The 19,852-nt window shown below is 39.6% G+C and overlaps 1 protein-coding gene across 5 annotated transcripts in view; it reads right to left on the reverse strand.

The window, feature by feature from the left end:
- The window catches only part of NCALD (neurocalcin delta), a 404,877-nt gene that overhangs the window by 64,760 nt on the left and 320,265 nt on the right, over positions 1–19,852 (reverse strand). Inside the window, exon 1 of one of the 5 annotated variants that reach the window (XM_047842835.1) lies at positions 16,653–16,775. The exons of the other annotated variants lie outside the window; for them this stretch is intronic. The gene's annotated coding sequence lies outside the window, so the exon portion shown is untranslated. Of the gene's footprint in view, positions 1–16,652; positions 16,776–19,852 lie in introns of those variants that run through there. 5 annotated transcript variants of the gene reach the window in all.

Consider the following 19,852-nt stretch of genomic DNA (forward strand, 5'->3'; position numbering starts at 1 on the left):
AAGCGTCCGACTTCAGCCAGGTCACGATCTCACGGTCCCGGAGTTCGAGCCCCGCGTCAGGCTCTGGGCTGATGGCTCAGAGCCTGGAGCCTGTTTCCGATTCTGTGTCTCCCTCTCTCTCTGCCCCTCCCCCGTTCATGCTCTGTCTCTGTCCCAAAAATAAATAAACGTTGAAAAAAAAAATTAAAAAAAAAAAAGAATCACCTGGAAAATGTAGCAGATCCCAAGCCCCAGCCCTCTAAATTCTGATTCCAAAGTCCAGAACTCAGCCTCAGGAATCTGCATTTTTTAATCACACCACTGCAGTTCTGACCCCAGTGCCGGACGCCTGTGTTTAGACCCCTCTCAGGCTCCCAGGAAGATCTCAGCTAAGAGCCCTTGGGGATCAGTTGGGCTGGTGCTCCCATCCACTGACCCAGCAGCTCAGATCCAGCTGGGACTCTGAATAATGAGAGGACTTTAACTTCTCTTCCTGTGTCATCTTCGTTTCTCTCCTTATGTCCCCAGCCCTGACTACTGCAAGGGCTGCCAAAAATGTGTCCCTTTATGCCAGTCACTTTATACCTTTAGCATTCCCAGACCTTGTTTTCCTATTAGCATAGCTTAGGATTTCACTGATGGTTGCCAAGGTAGTTCCTGAGTCATACAACTGGGAATGCCCTGCTTTATACTGTCCCACATTTAACAGAAGACTGCTGGGGGGGCCACATAGCTTCACCTTTAAAAACAAGTCCAATGCGATGCTGAGAAATTGGGGGTGTGATGGACGTGCCTTTTGAGTCAGGGTCTCTGCCTCGGCAGAGAGGAGCAAGCCCACAGGAACAGCATACTCCGCAGACAATCCTGTATTATGAGCAACCTACGGAGATGTCCTCAGTGACAGTCTAAATCCTGGAGTAAATTAGCCCCAAAGACGAAAGATGGATGATGCGTGCACTATGTCACGGAAACAAAATGGCTGAGATGGAAGGAGTAAATGGCCTGCAATCAAAAGCAGATCCCTGCACTTACCTGGGACAAATTCCAGCAAATGTGCTCCTTGAGTCTAATTTCAGAAAAGGCAAACCCGATCCCTCTTGGATTTCATTCATTCTTCCACTCATTTGACAAATATTTATTGAACACCTGCTACATGGATAGAATAACACATCTTGAAATGAAAAGACTCATTTTAATTAACCAGGAATTAAAAGCCTACTTGCTCTGAAAACCAGTAGGTTTTTTTTTTTTTATTAAGTTATCAGAAAGAGGAGGCAAGCCTCTCAGACTTCTGGGGAGCACTTTTAGGTGCGGACTGGAGTCAGAGGCATTGGAGCAAGAAAGTTCTGCCAGGTAATTGCGTGAGAGGCAGAGCTCTGCAAATGAGGGGCTCATGTTTCACCAGTTTCCAGAAGGCTACAGGAGCCCAGTAGGGCTTGGAAGCCCCATTGTCAGCTGTCTGTGGTTTCACACTGTTCCTGTGAAGTGAGGGCACAATACAGTTCATGATACTTAAAAAGAGCGTAAGCAGATCCTTTAATGTAAACTTGCAAAGAAGACTGGTTCAGGTTTTAAGTCATGATTATAAAGAATCAGGAAGGATCCTTTATCAACACCTAAGGAACTGAGGATCCAGCATTTATACAATAGTTCTAATTAGACCTTCATTCACTGAACTGGCAAAAACTGAAGCACCTCGTAATAAGATTGCCACTCAGCACAAAGGACACAGCAGAGATTAGAGATCATATCTGGATGAACCACTTATCTACAGCCACTTTGGGAACAACCTCCACAAGTTCCCCCAAAAAGCCATATCCCAGTTTGCCTTAAGCTTTCTCCATAATGCTCCTTCTGCCTGACACAGCCTTCCTAAAGCTTCTCCCGACAATCAGGAGGTCAGTGGTCTTGTTTTCAGCAAAGAAAGACAACACACTTGTTTCCAAAGTCAGTATCAAGCTTGCTCATTCCTTTGTTCATTCATATAGTTACCTGGTTATTTGACCTGTATTGGGCACTTAATGCATGCCAGCCCCTGTGGGGTACATTGAGGATACAGACATGAAACAAAGCATCTCATTTACCCTCAAGGAGGTTAAGGTTTAATGGAAGAGACAAATAGGAAATTGTAGAATTGTGTGGTTAGTGTTATAATACGGGTTTGTATTATGCAAGAATACTGGGGAAGTCAGGAAGGCTTCCTAGAAAAGGCAGCGCTTGAGTGGAGTCCTGAAGGATGATCTGTTGGAGGCAGATATTATGAGTCCAATGATGGAATCAGCTCATGTGATCCATCTTCTTTCTCTTTGTTCTCTGGATAAATGATCCATTTTGATCACATGTCCAGCCAGGGTTGGGTGTGCTGTCTGGGGCCATGAAAGAAAGAGAAATGGCCTCGTGGAGAGTAAGCCTTGTGCCTTGGTCTCATGCACTAACACACTGGAATAACCATGCTGAATGTTAATATAACCTCACTCTAAGATGGCAGAGTAAGCATGAAGGTTTATGTATTCTACCTCCAAAAGTTCCGATGAAATGGCAGAAAATATGTGTGAAAAAGAATGATCTATAACAAGGATGGAAATCAAGAAAGGTTACCATCTGTAGACAGAATTTTTTTTTTTCAAAATTCCGGAAAACAGCAAACAGACATGGTTGGATTGAGCCAATAAAACCACCACATAGATTAGGTTTCAGAGAGAGCTGATAGAGAGGTGAGAGCTGTTCTTCCCAATAGGACTCCAGAGAAATCAGGTCTGGAATCAAAGGGGAAAGGAGTATACAGGGTAATTAATAGAAGGACTCTGCCGAAGGTTTTTTCTCCATCTTTTTGCACCTCACTCCAAACTCTGCACAAAAGGGCAATACACCTGTGCAGTTCATCCCTCAAAATATAGTCTTCCTGGTGTGGGCATTTGGGGCAGTCATAAGCCTGCCTACCTGCTTCTTATTCTCAAATGTGCCTACCATAAGCCTGCCTGCCTGCCTTGCCCTGCATGAGAAGCATGGTACAAAAACATTCCTGTATAACTGCTAAGGAAGTCCCATCAGCCACCTCTACTAGTCAACCCAGTATTTCGTTTATAAATATGATTGGGCCAGTCAAAAGCCAAGAGTTATTTAAGAAAAACCAAGAACATGAAAGAGAAGGATCCAGAAGAACAACAGAACAAGTGATGCCAAAGGAAACAGAGTTCAATCAGGACATAGAAGAGAACTTAAAAAAAAAAAGTGTTATTACTGTTTTCGGGGAAATTTGGGAGAATACTGTATCCATAAACAAGAGGATGCTGCTTTGAAAAAGGAGCCGTTAAAAAAAACAAACAAAATTTTTTGTAAAAATTAAAGATTTTAAAAAGACCTGAGTAGAAAGGCTGAATTCAGCCTTTCTGAATGATATGATGCAAAAATAAATATGAGATCTGGAAGACAAAGTTAAGGAAAGTCTAGTAATGTACATAAAAGAAAAAAGAGAGAGAAAATACGAGAGAAAATTTAAGAATATAGAGGAGAGAGATCCAAGATCCAAAAGATCTAGTATTGCCTGGGGCTAAAAGACATAATACCCCTCCAACAATAAAAGCTGTTGGAAGAGAAAACACAGATGACAGAGAAAGTGAGTATTTCAAAGAAATAACAGGATATTTTCCTGAATTGAATAAACCTTGAATGTTCAGATTAAGACAGCCTAAAGTGGAATAATGGAAAAAAAGACATACCTGGACACTTCCTGGTGAAATTTATGATCTCCAGATACAAAGAGAAAATCCTGAAAGCTCAGGGAGGGAGTAAAAAAAGTTACCCGTAAAGAGAATGGCAGCAGACTTTGCATCTTCTTTCAGGTTTGCTGGAAGACAATGGAACAAAGCCCAAAATATTGTGATGGAAAGTTGTTTTGAATCTATTTTTCAATTATAAGGGCAAAATGCAATCTACAAGGAGTTAGCCATGTTGATGAAACAACTCAAAAATATACTCTAGAAAAATTGAAGATGAATCCAAGACATAGGAATACCCAGAAACAATGGAAATAATTCAGTTCTGATGGAAAGATATCCTAGTGGAACAGCCTATTTGGTCTGAATTAGAACACAGGATAGTGAAGAACATCTTCAACACACAAAAGTTTGTATGATAAACTGGGTATTTTTTAAAAATGTTTATTCACTAGTTGAGAGAAACAGAGAGAGAGAGAGAGAGAGAGAGAGAGAGAGAGGTGAAAGAGAGTCTATGCACAAACAGGGGAGTGGCAGAGAGAGAGAGAAGGAGAGAGAGAATGCCAAGCAGGCTCCGTACTGTCAGTGCAGAGCCCAACGTGGGGCTTGATCTCACAAACCTTGAGATCATGACCTGAGCTGAAATCAAGAGTCTACTGCTTAACCCACTGAGCCACCCAAGTGCCCCATAACCAACTGGATACTTAAGACTCAAAAAGTCAACTATGACAGGACACATAGGTACTTAAGATTTAAGTCTCTCCAGGTCAACCGGAGAAAAGAAAGATAATTAGAAATGCCAGAAAGATAAATATACATAAAAAGCAATCATGATCTAAATATGAAGCAAACTAAAGTATAATTTTTATTCAAACAATGAAATATAAAAAACAGACACAGACACTGGTGTCTGAAGCACATAAAGTTAAGTCTCTGTGGTCCAGGGAGAGGATCAATAAATACAGTAAGTTCCTCTAAAATCTCTGAGTTCTAGTTCAGTGGTAAAATTACTGCTTCCTTTTTGTATGATTTATTTTTCCTTTTGGAAAGGATTTGTAACTTCATGGACTGTGTTTCTTACAGATTATGCTTTTTATCTAGTTCCCCCCGCCCCAGGAGACTATTCCTAAAGGTAGAATTAAGTTTCAAGTTCTGGTTATAAACCTTTTATTTCCCCAAAGGTATTTTTGTTTGATTATCTGTGGTCTTTTCTGATCTTCATGAGACAGTTAACTAAGATCCACTAACTTAAAACATAAACCTATACAATTAGAAACAATTAGTTTTTAAGATATGCCGATTCCCCAAACTCACTGTATTTGGTTGATTTAAAATTTTTAATTGGCAATTCAATTTCATTAGAATCCAATAATTCCTGCTTTAAAGAAATTATTACCTTAAGTTCAAATTCTCATTTCAGAGCTCTTTTTCTTCTGTTAAAGTAAAATGAATTATAATGCTTTTTAATTTGAAAATATTAATTGTGGTTGTTTTAGGCAGTGGAATTTTAAAGTGCGGTTTACCTCCTTCTTTATATTCTTCTGTATTATTCAAATGTTCTATCACAAACATGTACTGTTACATACTTACATTATTTAAAGGGAGCATTAATAGAAGGCTAATATAAGACTATTTGAGTATATCACTGGGACCAGAAACTCTCAGGTTCAATGCCTTACTTTTTGACAAGCAATTATATGAGCATTATATATATATATATAAAATTTATATTTTTACATAATTATAAATATGTATTTTATATTTATAATTATGTAAAAGTTATACTGATGAGTATTTAAGTAGGTGGTTTGGAAAACATGTTTCAATCCATCATCTCCATTGCGTGTCTGAAATCTCTGTCTTGGAACTCTGCATAAACTTTGCCCATTTGTAAGGGACGCCTGGGTGGCTCAGTTGGTTGAGCATCCGACTTTGGCTTGGGTCATGATCTTAGGGTTCTTGATTTCGAGCCCCGTGTCAGCTGTGCTGACAGCTGAGCACCTGGAGCCTGCTTCAAGTTCTGTCTCCCTTTCTCTCTGCCCCTTCCCCACTCACACTCTGTCTTTCTCAAAAATAAATAAACATTCAAAAAAATTAAAAAAAAAACCAAACCTTTGCCCACTTGTCAATCCAAGAAACTTCCAGTTATCTGGGGACTTTTAACAGGGATTTTACTAATTGAAGAGTGTATACAAGAGAAAGGGAAATTATAGGTTTATTTTAAACTTCCCTACAATGTCCCTATTTAAAGAAAGTAAAATGGTGATTACCAGGGCCTGGGACGAGGGGAAAACAGGGAGTTAGTGTTTAATGGGAATGGAATTTCAATTTGGGAAGATGAGAAAATTCTAGAGAAGTATGGCAGTGATGGTTGCCACGAATATGCTTAATGCCACTCAATTATACACTTAAAACTGTTAAAATTTTTTTAGGTTAATTTTATATTATGTATTTTACCATGATAAAAAAAGCCCCTCTTCTTAAATCCAGACATGATTTAATGTGATTCAGTGAGACCTTTCCTTTTTTTTTTTAACAGTATGTCAGTATTAGTTATCTTTTTGTCAACCTGTAGCAAGACTAAGTTTTGTGCCTTTTATAAGACACTTTGTGATTTTAACAAAGTAATCCTCCTGGCAAGGATGCTGACAGAGATCTTGGTCAATCTTGGTATTAACCCCTAGGCTGTTTTGAGGGCCGGAGGAGGAAGTCAGTCCTTTTTCAAAGAGCAACGGATTGGTTGGAAGTTGCCCAACAGTTTTGGAGGTGAGCATATCAGATTTTAATGATAGTTACTTTTACAAAATGGAATTTAGACCAGAGGTTGCATCTTTCTTAAATAGCTTCTATTTTTGTGAAAACATCTTCTGGAGATGCCAGAAAATAATTTCATGAAAACTATAACTTGCAGTTAAATTTCTGCTCAGTGTCTCTGTAAAGAAATCCCCCAGAGAGTGAATGGTTTGAGTTAACTGCCCTCAGCAACCGGCCTTGTAAGAGAGAGCTCAGGGATCACCAAGCGTTTGGTGGCCATTCACTGATGAAGAGTCAGTGGGTAGCAAGAAATGTCAATGCACACAACGGGCCCAGTAAACAGCATCGATTTCCAAATGTGCACAATTGCCAGCAGCAGTGGTGAGTCACGTTCTGTAAGCATAAAGCACAGCCTTTACTCTCTTTCAGAGGTGGAGATAACCCACTCTCTGTCCTCCACTGCTTTAAAATCCTTATGTCTTTGGAGCCTTAACAATTATATCACAGAGTCAATTCCTGGGAGGCACTGGACGTTAGGGACGGTACTTACTTATTTATATATAATATATACACACAAAAAATATGTATCGTAATCACATCTGCATGTATAATTTACAATATTTTTCCTGAGAATGGGACATTCTGATTAAGAACATTCTGATAGTTGCCAAACACATATATTGATGGCCAGTTTTCAAAGACTCAGATATGATGAAATATACTTGCAACTAAAATTTCACTGAATATAATTTAGTCTTTCAGTGATGACTCAATCAGAAGACTTACCAGGATAATGGAGCAATGTCGCAGGGGTTTTATTATAAATATCAATGATCACCACAGTATAATTCTATGGAAAATGTTATAAAGGCTTCACTTTTTCAATTGGCTTGGGGTTTAGGTGAATATGACTTTGCTAAAAACAGATTATAGTTTTAAAACTATGAAGTTGCATAGCTCTCCCTACAGATACCACCCAGCTAAAGTTAAAAGGGCCACTCACACATCACTGATAGCAAAAGATAATTCCCATTTTTTTAACTTAAAAAGTTAGAACTTTTTTATGAGAAAAATAGAGAAACAGGAAACAACACATATTTGGGACTTTAAAATAACTTGGGTAGGGGCACCTGGGTGGCTCAGTCGGTTAAGCGTCCGACTTCAGCTCAGGTCACGATCTCACTGCCCATGAGTTCGAGCCCCGCGTCGGGCTCTGTGCTGACTGCTCAGAGCCTGGAGCCTGTTTCAGATTCTGTGTCTCCCTCTCTCTCTGACCCTCCCCCGTTCATGCTCTGTCTCTCTCTGTCTCAAAAATAAATAAATGTTAAAAAAAATTTTTTTAAATAAAATAACTTGGGTAGAGCAAAAGTAAACAGGGTTATTAAAATATTACTCCACCATTTGACACATACATCACTTACCTGCTCCCCAACTTTCACAAGTTTCCTGCTGTCTATCTGATCAAATCTAGCTTATCTTTAATTGATAAATTCTAGATTCTCACAGACCCACCTTATGTATTGTATGTTTTTTCCTTTTCCCAACTTTTTTCTCAAACCCAGATGGGTGAGGGTCAGTTTCTGTTACCAGAAGGTACCCATGATGTTTGTTACTCATGGACAGTCCTCTCACTTCTGTTGGTCATGCCAAATATTCTCCCTCCTTCAAGACCAGTTCAAGGCTTACTTCCTCTCTGAAGTCATCTCAATGACACATATCCTTCTAGAGTTAACCTATTCATTAATCACTTACCAAGAGATTTAATGAGTAGATACAATGTGTTGAGCACAACACTAGGCACTATGAGAGGTTGTAACTGAGACATAGCTCTTCAGTCTCAGATGCATATGCTGTCCAGCCTTCCCATTTAGACTATAACCTGTATAGTTATTAAGGTTGGTTGGTCCTGGTCCTGTATTATGAGTGTAGTATCCTACTTCGTTGGAACATCTGGAACGAAGTGGGACACATGTTGATTTTTGAAACGTCTGGGTCACTGGACCACATGTGCCTGGTGTCAATGGTAAGCAAGTGAGAGACAACTGGAGGAACCATACCAGTCCTTGGACACAAAAAAATCTTTTCATAAGCCTTCAACAACAGGGCCCACTACATGGAGTTAATAAATGTTGAATAAACACAAGCATGAGTGAAAAAACCAATTAACCTTCTAAAGGGAAGGTGGGAAGTCCATCTGGATAGGGTGACATTTAACTAAATAAGAAGAGAATCAGGGGTATTGACTTCTCTGCAGCAGAAGAGACAGAGATGCCTCTTTGAGTGAGGACATAAGGGCTACATTTCTGAGTATTCCAAGTGCTAGGTCTGACCAACACATGGAGCCACAAGCCAGTGGGACAGTTGCCATTTTGGCAGCTTTGTAAGACAACTTTGCTGAATGAGCTAAATGTTACCTGGCCAAGAGGAATTCCCTAGCTTTAATGCAAACCATTAGAGCAGAAAAATAGGCTTAGAAGCATTGGAAATGAGCCAAAAGAGAGTATCGAGAAGACAGCCCGATCTAACAATAGAAAACTAGGCAGCAGATTAGACAGAGTAGGTGTGAAAAAGGGAGACAAAAGCTGATAAGAGGACTAAACTGTGACCAAGGGAAAATAGCACAGGTACTGCTGTCCACACGGACTCTCCTGCACAGAGCGTCCCAGCCAGCAGAAGCAATGAGGGAGATTTTACTAAGACATACAGTCAAGGCTCAGTGTAGCCCAAATCTTCTAGAACGAGCAATAGCATTACTGTGTAGGGCACTGTTTTGAATTTACAAACAAGATGTGTACCTAATGCCCAGATGTAATTTGGCAACTGAAATATACTTTCCTCCAGAAATTATTTTAATTAGGTAAGGCACTTATCTTAAATCACAAAAACCTATTTAATCCATATGTACTAAAGTTTAATCCCTTTTACAGGTATTTCAGTCAAAGCTAATTACCCTATATGCTCCAAGTACTCTGATTGCTTAAGAAATAATGCCAAAATTTATGTACTTAAAACAGTAATTTTTATTTTGTTCATGAATGTGTAATTTAGGGCAGGGTTCAGCAGGAATAGCACATCTCTGGTCCACTTGGCAGGAGGAGGGATGGGGAGACCTAAGGGCTAAGGCCTGGCATCCTCTGAAGGCTTGCCCACTCATATGTCTGGCTCTTGGTTGAGGTCTAAGCTGGAGGTGTTGGCTGAAACACCTATACATGGCCTCTCCATATGATCTAGGCTTCCTCACAACATAGTGGTTGATTTCCAAGAGCAAATGCCACATGTGAGAGAAACAAAGAATAGCCCAGAGACAAAGCAATTGTAGCTTTTTATGATCCAACCTTGGAAGTCACCTAGCACTGTTTCCCTGAACCAACTGAACCAATCACAAGCCTACGTACATTCAAGGGGAGGGCAAGGGATTCCAGCTTTTTATGGTGAGTGGCAAGATTCTAGAAGGCGATGTGAGCCATAATTAAATGGCCAATTTTCCAGAGTACAATCTACTACAACATATTACACGGAAAATAAAATATATTCCACCTTGAAAGGCAATAATGTACCTTAGAGAATTCAGAGCCACGGCTCTAGGACCAGATACCTAGAACTCTGTTATATACTCTTGTGTGATGCTAGGCAGTTTGCTTAAGCTCTCCATGCCTCCATTTCCTCATTTATAAAATTGGGATGCTGTGAAGAAAAAACAGTTATTTTGAAAAGAGTTTAAAAGCCTATCTAGCTCCCTAAATGTTAGCTCTTATTGTCACCTAAGGGAGACACCTGCCCCAACTTCAGCAGTGGTACTTTATGGTCTCTGGGGAAATGGTGGGAGCAGCACTACCAGAGGTAGAAAATTAAAGAGAACAGCTCACATTATTGAGTACCTAATATCTGTCCCTTACTATGCCACAACATAAGTTGACTTCAAAACCAATAAGATAGGCACTAATATTATCCAGGTAAGCAAACTGTGACTTTGGGTCACACACTTTTGGGTGTTACTTTGGGTAATTTGCCCAAAGTAACACCTGCAAGTGGTGGATGCCAGGATTTCCCCCAGATTAGTTTAACTAGATAGGAGAAGTCCGAATTCCTGGGTATCTGCATGGAGCAGAACCTTTCTCCTAAACCTGATTTGCAGCTGAGTAAAACATGAATGGTATTATGCCACTGGGATTTAGGGTTATTTATTACAGCAGTAAGCCTACGTTGACTGGATTAGTACAGGGAAAAGACAGACATACAGCTGACCCTTGAACGACAGGGGTTTGAATTGTGCATGGGTCCAGTTATATGTGGATTTTTTTCTGGTAAATACAATACTGTATTTTCTCTTCCTTATGATTTTCTTAATAACATTTTTTCTCTAGGTTTCTTTATTGTAAGAATACAGTATATAATACATATAACACAAAATATGTGTTATTGACTGTTGATGTTATTAGTAAGGCTTCTGGACAACGGTAACCTATTAGTAGTTAAGTTTTCGGGGAGTCAAAAGTTCTACGTAGATTTTCAACTGCATGGTGGCCCTCCCAACCTCCAAGTTGTTCAAGGGTCTACTATACTTGGGCACCAGTAACTTGAGGATTCCTTAAAATAAAATGGCTCCTTTATTTGCAGAAGACAGCATATTTGCCTAAAAGAAAATCATTCTTTAGGTCACTTCCTACCAGTCTCATTTTGCTTCTGAATTAGAAGACAGACAGCCTTTGGCCCACCAAGAATAGGGCTGGGAGTACTGATTTGGAATCCTTGGCACTGATACGAACAGACTGCTCACAAATTAGGTTGGCTGTTCACCAGCTGAAGAATGCTCCTTCTAAGTTTAACTCAGGTGTAAAATCTTATGGCTCCCAGTTATTTGCTTGTCTCTTTTGTTTTGATGTTTGCTTGTTTATTTGTTTGAAAAATTTTTAATGTTTATTTTTTTGAGAGAGAGCACCAGCAGGGCAGGGGCAGAGAGAGAGGGAGACACAAAATCTAAACAGGCTCCAGGCTCTGAGCTGTCAGCACAGAGCCCGAGGCAGGGCTCGAACCCACAAACCGCTCCAGATCATGATCTGAGCGAAGTCAGGCACTTAACTGAGTCACCCAGGCGCCCCTGTTTGTTTTTAATGATAATTCTCATTTTGGCTATACTGGCCAGCATTAGGAAGAAACTTGGGTGTTGATATACATAGGTTCCCTGTATAAGTAGCCTCTAAGTTCCATGATGGTAGAGACCTTGCTTGTCTTGTTCACCATAGCACCCCTGGTGTCTAGTCTAATGCCTGGCACACAGTAGGTGCTCGAAACTTGTTTGAATGTACAGAAAACTGAATGTTTGAATAAAAGCTCAAACAAAAATCAGAAGTCCATAAAGTAACCTGGGCTCTTTATGCCAGTGGCATATATCATTCAAAGCCTGTGTTGGGGAGGAGCCCAATGCTTCCTATAATACTGTGGATGCAGTAGCCAGTTAATAAACGTTTGCCTCCTGTAGCACTTGATGCCTGGGAACGCGTAGGATGGGCTAACTTTTGTGGGATGCTATTTTTTTTTTTTATCTCCAAGGATGTTGTAAATATGGTTGTCACAAAATTGGTTGTGGTTTTAGTTGTATGAATCTGTGGGAGTCAGCTGAGCAGACAACCAAAGAATATAACATTTCTCAACATGTACCTCTAAATGGACAGGGTTTAAATTCATAAAAGTAAAGAAAATCTAGAATCATACTTTAAAATTCATCCTTGCATAAAAATGTGCAGCTTTGGGTTTCTGGCAGTCATTGGGACAGAATTCAGAAAATGTGAACAATCCTTGCATTAGGACAAGCAGCAGCTGAATATCGTTCAGATTAGAGATTTCTTTCCTGCAAATCAAATATAGAACTTTAATGTTAGCTGAGTATACTGCTGCACATTGGTGCAAACTAAATTTTAAAGAGATTCTGTGTCTCTTAATTAAAGGCATTTATAGAAATATGTCCAAAAAAACTAAAGTTCACTGCAGAGATAAAAAGAACAGACTGCCTTTAGTTTGGAGAACACGACTCCAGTGGATTTAAATATTTATCATATAATTTTTATATCAAAGTCTTAATGAGCACTAACTTTTATGGTATCACTTCTGGAGACAATAAAAAATACTATATTTTGGACTGCTATTTCTAGTTGGATTCCCACCATGGGGCACCATTTAAATAATAGATGATTTCATGAAAAGTAAAGGCACATTCCTTCCTGAACTTAAAATTTCAAACACCTGCCATCAAAGAAGCAAACAGTACAGCCGGGAGTCAGAGATTTTAGACCTTTTCCAAGTTTCTCTATCAAAGTTGCCTCAGAGACTCAAAGTCCCCAAAGCAGGTGTTCTTTTCTTGTCCAATGAATTAAAAACATTTGAGAAAAAAATCCTCTTTCATAATTCCCCCGAGAACACACGAAGAAAAATTGCTAAGCTTCCATTTCAAATGTTAGGGATTTGGATTGAGTTTAGACAACAGCTTGCACAAAATGTCATAGCTCCAACTCTCTTACGCTGACGTGGGGGGTGCTGATGTAATAGAAAGAGTAGCTTTGGACAATTGAAAGGCAGACTTGGAAAGGTAATGATACCTGACATCAGCCAACCTACTGCAAAGCTATCTAGAAACTTGGGCAATATCTTCCACAAATTCAGAGTGACATGAGAATGAGACAGTTGTCTACATAGTCTCACGAAACAATAACATTAACACCTTCTGGATTGTTCTTAAATATCCAATAAGTCAAATACGATTCTGAGTTTAAATTACTTGGGAAGTGTCTTTACTCCACATTTCATTTTGAATATGGTCCATCCTGGGGACCTCTGGAAGATAAGCCAGCAGGCTCTACCCTGTGTAACGAACTAATGTTGCAACTTACCAATTCACGCAATTATGTGCTTTACATTAAACTAAAAAGTTACATAAGTTCTTTTTTTTTAATGTCTATTTATTTTTGAGAGAGAGAGAGACAGAGCGTGAGTGGGGGAGGGGCAGAGAGAGACGGAAACACAGAATCTGAAGCAGGCTCCAGGCTCTGAGCTGTCAGAACAGATCCCGAAGCGGGGCTCAAACTTGTGAACTGCAAGATCATGACCTGAGTCGAAGTCGGACACTTAACTGATGGAGCCACCCAGGCGCCCCAAAAGTTACATAAGTTCCTTAATGATCTCATATAATATCCCACATTGTTCACCTAAGTACAGCTTATTTTCTTTGAGTGGATAAAGGTTGCTTTGTAAATAGCTAAGGTCTTACTTCCATGGTCCTTGGTTTTAACTTGCATAACTTGCATTAATACTGAGTGAGTCCTTCCCCTTAACCCCTATCTGATGAGGTAAGAGTTCCTCAGTCCGTGTAACCTAAGAATGTTTACAGATTTCACGGAGGAAAAACAAAAGAAAGTTATAGCTTGGTAGCTGTCTGGATAGATCATCCCTTTTCACACAGAAATTAGAGAACACTGTGAAATTCACACATTCAGAGAATAAAATCAGCTGTGGAACTGAATGTGGAAATGGTGGTGTGGGTTTTGTCCGATGCAGTTCTGTGACATTTTGGCATCACTAGCTTACACGCCATTTAACTCTGGGGTGAATAGAATTCAAAGGGATCCAGGAACTTGGATGGGAAAAATATTCCACTTTTAGTTTTACCAGTCTCAAGCTGAAATTTAGTATTTCTTTTCATTGAAATGTAGGCTACAAACCACACAGTACCTATGATTTTGTTGCCAAGAGAAATCACGGATATTCTCACATCACGTTACAGTCGGTATGGATTTTTCTGAAATACCTTTTACACTCATCACAACTTCAAAATTATGGTATTTATACCTGCTGCTAGTTTGTATTATTTAATAATAGATTATTAATAAGGCACATATCACAATTTTTAAAAATCTGGTTAATGTATTTCAAGAAGAGTGGTTTCCTTTGTGCTACTGCATACTTTATCTTACGCATTTAAAAGCATCGTTCTGAGAAGTCTAGAGGCTCTACTAGGTTGCCAAAGAAGCCTATGACACCAAACAGCTTTGAAAAACCCCGAAACTATACCAAGTATCTAATAATTCAACAGCGGGCTTCAGAGTAAATCATTCCTTGCTGCTATCTTGTGAAGCTGAAACAAAGTTGACCTTGAAATCAGCACAGTCTCATTGCTGTAAATAGGCAATTGTGAGGAAAGTCATTTTTTAAAAATTTTGCCATAAGAATAAAAAACCTGCAGATTTTAGAACATCTCTGCAATCGTGGCATATAGGATGCTCTCTTCTGGTGATAGATGTGATCACTGACATATTGCCATCGACACTGACTTGTTCTCATATATTTCACACTGCTGAAATCCAGGGCATTTTATAAGGGCATTGAACACAGTCATTTTATAACTTTAACTTAAAGCATCACAGAGGGAGCACTAGGAAAATCTTTGCTATATCTTTGCTATCTAAACTGTAATGATAATTCCTTATTTTTCATAAAAGAAGGAACCATCAAAGTACTCCATCAAAGATAGTGCTATTAAGTCACCGTGCTACCGGTCCTATTCATGCTCATTTGAAATGTTGCAAATCAATTAACATATTTCTAGGGGTGTTAAGAATGTGGCCTCTGAGTTATTATAATCATGAGATAAATCATATGGTGACATGATGCCTCAATAGATGTGTCTTGATTTAAGCATATTGGACTTTTTGGAAAATCCTCCATGGGGACTCTGGCCAAAGAGAAAGTTATCAACTGCCAGTCAGTTAAATGAATTTTCAGTCATTGAAAGCTACTGAAAAATTATTGATGCACACACAATTATTCACTTATCACTGACTGAAGCGAAATACGGTTCAAAATCCTCATCTCCATCTCCAAGAGCAAAATAAATGCAAACAGAATTCTGAAACTAATTAAGAACAATATATTCTTGCATTGCATTGAGATATAATTCACGTAAGATATATATTATTCATGTACATAGTTAAACCATTATTATCTATCCATCAAAATAGTAGGTATATTACATGTGCTGCTCTAAAATCTGCCTATTTCTCCTGTTGAATTTGTAAGATTTAGAAACCTGATCATAAATGTAGACTTCGATTAAATCGATGTCAGAGGTTTTTGTTTTTGTTTTTTTTGAATTATCAGCTGCAAAACCATCCAACCTGTGTGCAATGATAGAAAACCCAAAATTACTAAACTTGGGAAGAAAATGAACTACAACAATGCACATAAAACAATTTGCATTGTATACTGTGACAGGAATAAGGAGATAAGAGGCCTTATTAATCACAGTTATCAAATTATTCATTCAAGACCTGGAGCAAAATTTTAGTGACTGTTTATATCTGTATTTGCGTTAAAGTGACCCCTACCAATGATAATTTAGTTTTAGGGCTATTCTTTTCTTCTATGGGTAATATTTCAATTCTTAAATGTAAGAACAGCTTACATGACTCCTTCCTTAGTGAAGAGCATCCAATGCCACTCTCCACACAGCTGAATTTTCAGAGGAAGATACTGAAAATGTACACTTTGCTCTAACAACCAAGAAGCAACTGCATGCACACAGGCGTAAGAGGTTCCACCCCAACTTCCTTGGCATAGTCCAGATTATTTTTCTCTAAACAGGAAGCTGTTGACAGTTTCTCTGGTATTTTCAGAATACCCTATTTACAAGAAAAGTCCCAACTTTTGTTTCAAAGTATAATGTTCTTTCCCCGCTGTGCCTATTGTTGCTAATTATGCATGCTGCAAACAAGATAGAAACCAAATTCCAAACTATTCCAGGCTGATTTAGAATGAGGAACAATTGTTTAAAAAAAAAAAAAAGCAGCCAGCAACATATTGCAAGGCTATGCTGGAGTCTTTAAACCCAAAACAATGCTGAAGGGAGGATTCCTGGAATTCAACGGGAATATTTGGCTCAGCTGCAAAATCCGTATCTCTGAATAATGTCATGCTAGCAAGTGTTGAGCAAGAAAGGCTATTATATTTTAACTCACTTCGGAGAACGTTAATCCAAATTTAACCAAATTCCAGAGACTCCACACAAAATTAGCAACTAGAAGCCGCTTCACATTTTTTTCCCCCTGGCACAACAATAATTGCTCATGAAGACAAACTTGTAGGAGGTAAAAGAGACGGGAAAACCACAATAAGCTATAAACCATCCAAGTACTGTATATAAAGCAGACGAATTACCTCACACAAAAGAAGTGCAAGATTTAACAGTCCATGCTCTGCAGCCCCTGGAAAGCAGCGGTGCGGCGTGGAGAGCAGCAGCGGTGGCAGCAGCAGCCAGCATCCACCAGATTCTCACAGGCCTTTGACTGTGTGGACTCAGCCACAGACTCTGCCTCCAGCTGACGTCAAAGTCCCTGTCACATGGCCAGATGAAAGCCAAGAGAGCATTGGTTGTCGTAGCAACCACAGAACAGCTCTGAAATTATTTCAATAGGTCATCTGTCACTGTGGGGTGCATGTGTGTGTGTACAACGTGTGTACACACACACACACACACACACACACACACACACACACACACGCACACCACAGTCATCACGGACAGCTCCCGGACAACCTCGGCCCCTGAAGTTGTGACTCAAGCTTGCCTACAACTTTCCTCTTTAAGACTTTTATGTCTGTTTTCTGACACTTCCTCGCAGGAAAATGCATGCCACTCCGAAGTTCCCACTGGTCTCATTATCACCAGCACAAAGCGTGCATCTCTCTTTATAGAACAGAAGGAAAGAAACTGAAAAATTCTGGAGGGGGGGGGTTTAGTTTTCTGAGCTAATTAAATCTATTTGCAAGCAAACGGATACAAACAGAAACTCCAGGGGAATTGGAAGAAATCAGATCTTAAAAACTCCCTAAGAATCCACGTCGATGTACTGAGACCATGTTAGTCATGCAAAGAACAAGAAACATGGGGTAGCGGCCCAGAGTCAGAAGAGAGAATCCAAGGACCCTGACAGCAAGCGGGATGGGGGAAAACGGCTGATGAATTCCCAAGTCCAGCAATGTAAAATGTCTATGCAACAATGATGACCAAAGTTTCAAAACAGCACCACTTTAAAACGGCCTTGTGAGTACATCGAAAATACTTTTAGACGTTTGCTTTGAGGCCGCCATACAGGTGCCAGATGCTCTCCTCCTAAATGCTCTCCTCCTAAAGGCTATCACCTGAGCCCCTCTGGGGCTCAGTGTGGAGTAAGTGGGTGAATGCCCCATGAACGCCAAGTGCAGTGAAAGCCTACAGTCCAGAATAAAGAACAGTCCTGCACGTTTTCTAACTTCAGCTTTATTTCCCCCGCGTACTTCTAATTCAGCACACGTGCTTATTTCCTAGTTCATTCTCCTTCTCAATTAACAGGAAACCAATTAAACAAAATGGAATGAGGCCCACAGGAAGGACCCTGAAAAATACACGCAGAAAATGTATACTCATTCAAAGGGAAAAGAGTTAAAATGTAGGGGAAAAGAGATTGCTTGCAAAACCCGAAGGACCTTTCCATGCTAGTGTTATCAGGATTTCTACTCTGGTTCTTAAAAAGAAAAAAAAAAAAAAGGCCAGGGCCGGGGCGGGGGGGGGGGGGGGGGGCGGTGGTAGCTCTGAGGTGCTACAAAATATAAACGGAAGCTAAACCAGCTGAGCAGATTACATTTGTGTCACTCTGAAAGAATGAAATTTCTTCAGAGTCAGAAATTGCTTCTTGTTGAACAATAAGACTAATGTCCAAACTGTGGCTGTAAAATCCTTCTATTCCTTCTTCTTCTTTTACTTCTGTCCCAGCCCCAGCTGGGAGAAAAGACATATTTGTATTTGCAAAGTTATTTTCCTGATGCTATTAGCTATAGCAATGCAAAAGTAAAATCAAGCTGCAGTGCTACAACGATTTCAGAGTTATGATAGATGAGAATTTACCTGTTCGCACAAGAACAATGAGCTTTTTGAGCCCAATGTCCATCTGAAATAGGTCGAGATATCTCAGCAGGGGCAGGTTTCAGCCACAATTCACAATTTTGCAGTTTGTTACAGTTATGGTTCTGGGTTTCTGTTCAGAAATGCACATCCTAGTAATGAGCAGAATGGGAAGAGAGGAGAGAAAGTATGTCTTTGTAGACTTCACATGTCCTCTGAGCTGCCTGCTGTAACATCTCCCTGACTCTGGATCCATGGCTGACTTATCGATCAGCTCTTTCTGTAGCTTCAGCATCTGAGTAAAACTGCAGTACCAAGCTCTGCCAATAGGTGATGTCCTCTGAAACAAGAAGTTCTTGGTAAATGAAAATTCCTAAAACCCAGGGCTTTAACCTGAAATTCAGCAAACACTGACATCTTTTCCTTTTGAATTTTCCATCATTTTTTAGAGTAAGGACACTTTATACTGACTTGGGCTTAAACTCATTATAAGTCAAAATAATCAGTGGACGGACCTTCAAAAAGAAAAGTGGATGCGTGCTTTCTCTTGCATACTTCCAAAATGCTATCACTCATTTTCCCTTGGCAAACTACCTAGGATTAAGAGATTCTTCTTACAGCTGAAGAAGCTTCCAGTCACCTGCAGGGTTGAAATCATGATGACTGATCTCACTGGTGCTCAGGTTTCTACCAATTTGGCTAATTAATCCAAATGTAGTTGAAAATATCATGGGACATACAGATGTGGGTTTTTCCATTCACAGCCCATCACACTGAGAGAGTATGTCGTTTAGGTTTTAAATGACAACACATTTTTTTAAGGTGAACATGATTCACTGAATTTAAAAATATCCACTCAAAAACAGTTCTGCACCACAGTTTTCATTTGCTGTATGAATGCCAAGGCTGCCTATTATTAGTCTGACCACTTTGCCAGAAATAACTGATAAATACCCAACAGGGAGTCTGACTTGGGTTCACACACCTGAACTAACAGGTCCTTTGGGTCATGAACAGACAACTAGAATCAGCCTTTCTAGGTAAAAATGTTCCTATCTCCCCATCTTAACATTAATGGGAAGGCCATGGATGCATTTTTGGAGACACTGGGTTCAAATCTCATCTGGGCAAGTTATTTAAGTCCTCCGATCCTTAGTGCCTACATCCTAAGGTTGTTGTGAAGGTTATAAAGTTAATGTTTTCTAAAAGTCTGACTCCCAGCCATGGGGTAGATGGCTTAATGTGTATGTCACTTCTGGCTTATCTTTCTGATTCTAGTAAGTCTACAAAGACTTTTGGGGAAAGGAGACTCTTATTCATCTCTACAACTCCGTGTTTAGCACAGGGCACAGAACATGATGAGAGCTTAAAAAATGTTGAGTGACTCTCCTATTGGGAAATCACTGCTGAGCAATAGAAAAAAAAAATGGCTCCTTTTTATTCTCACTAACAGAGAAGAGAATAACCCTCAACCCCA

Source organism: Prionailurus viverrinus, chromosome F2 (assembly GCF_022837055.1).
Source record: "Prionailurus viverrinus isolate Anna chromosome F2, UM_Priviv_1.0, whole genome shotgun sequence".
NCBI classification, from domain to species: Eukaryota; Metazoa; Chordata; class Mammalia; order Carnivora; family Felidae; genus Prionailurus; species Prionailurus viverrinus.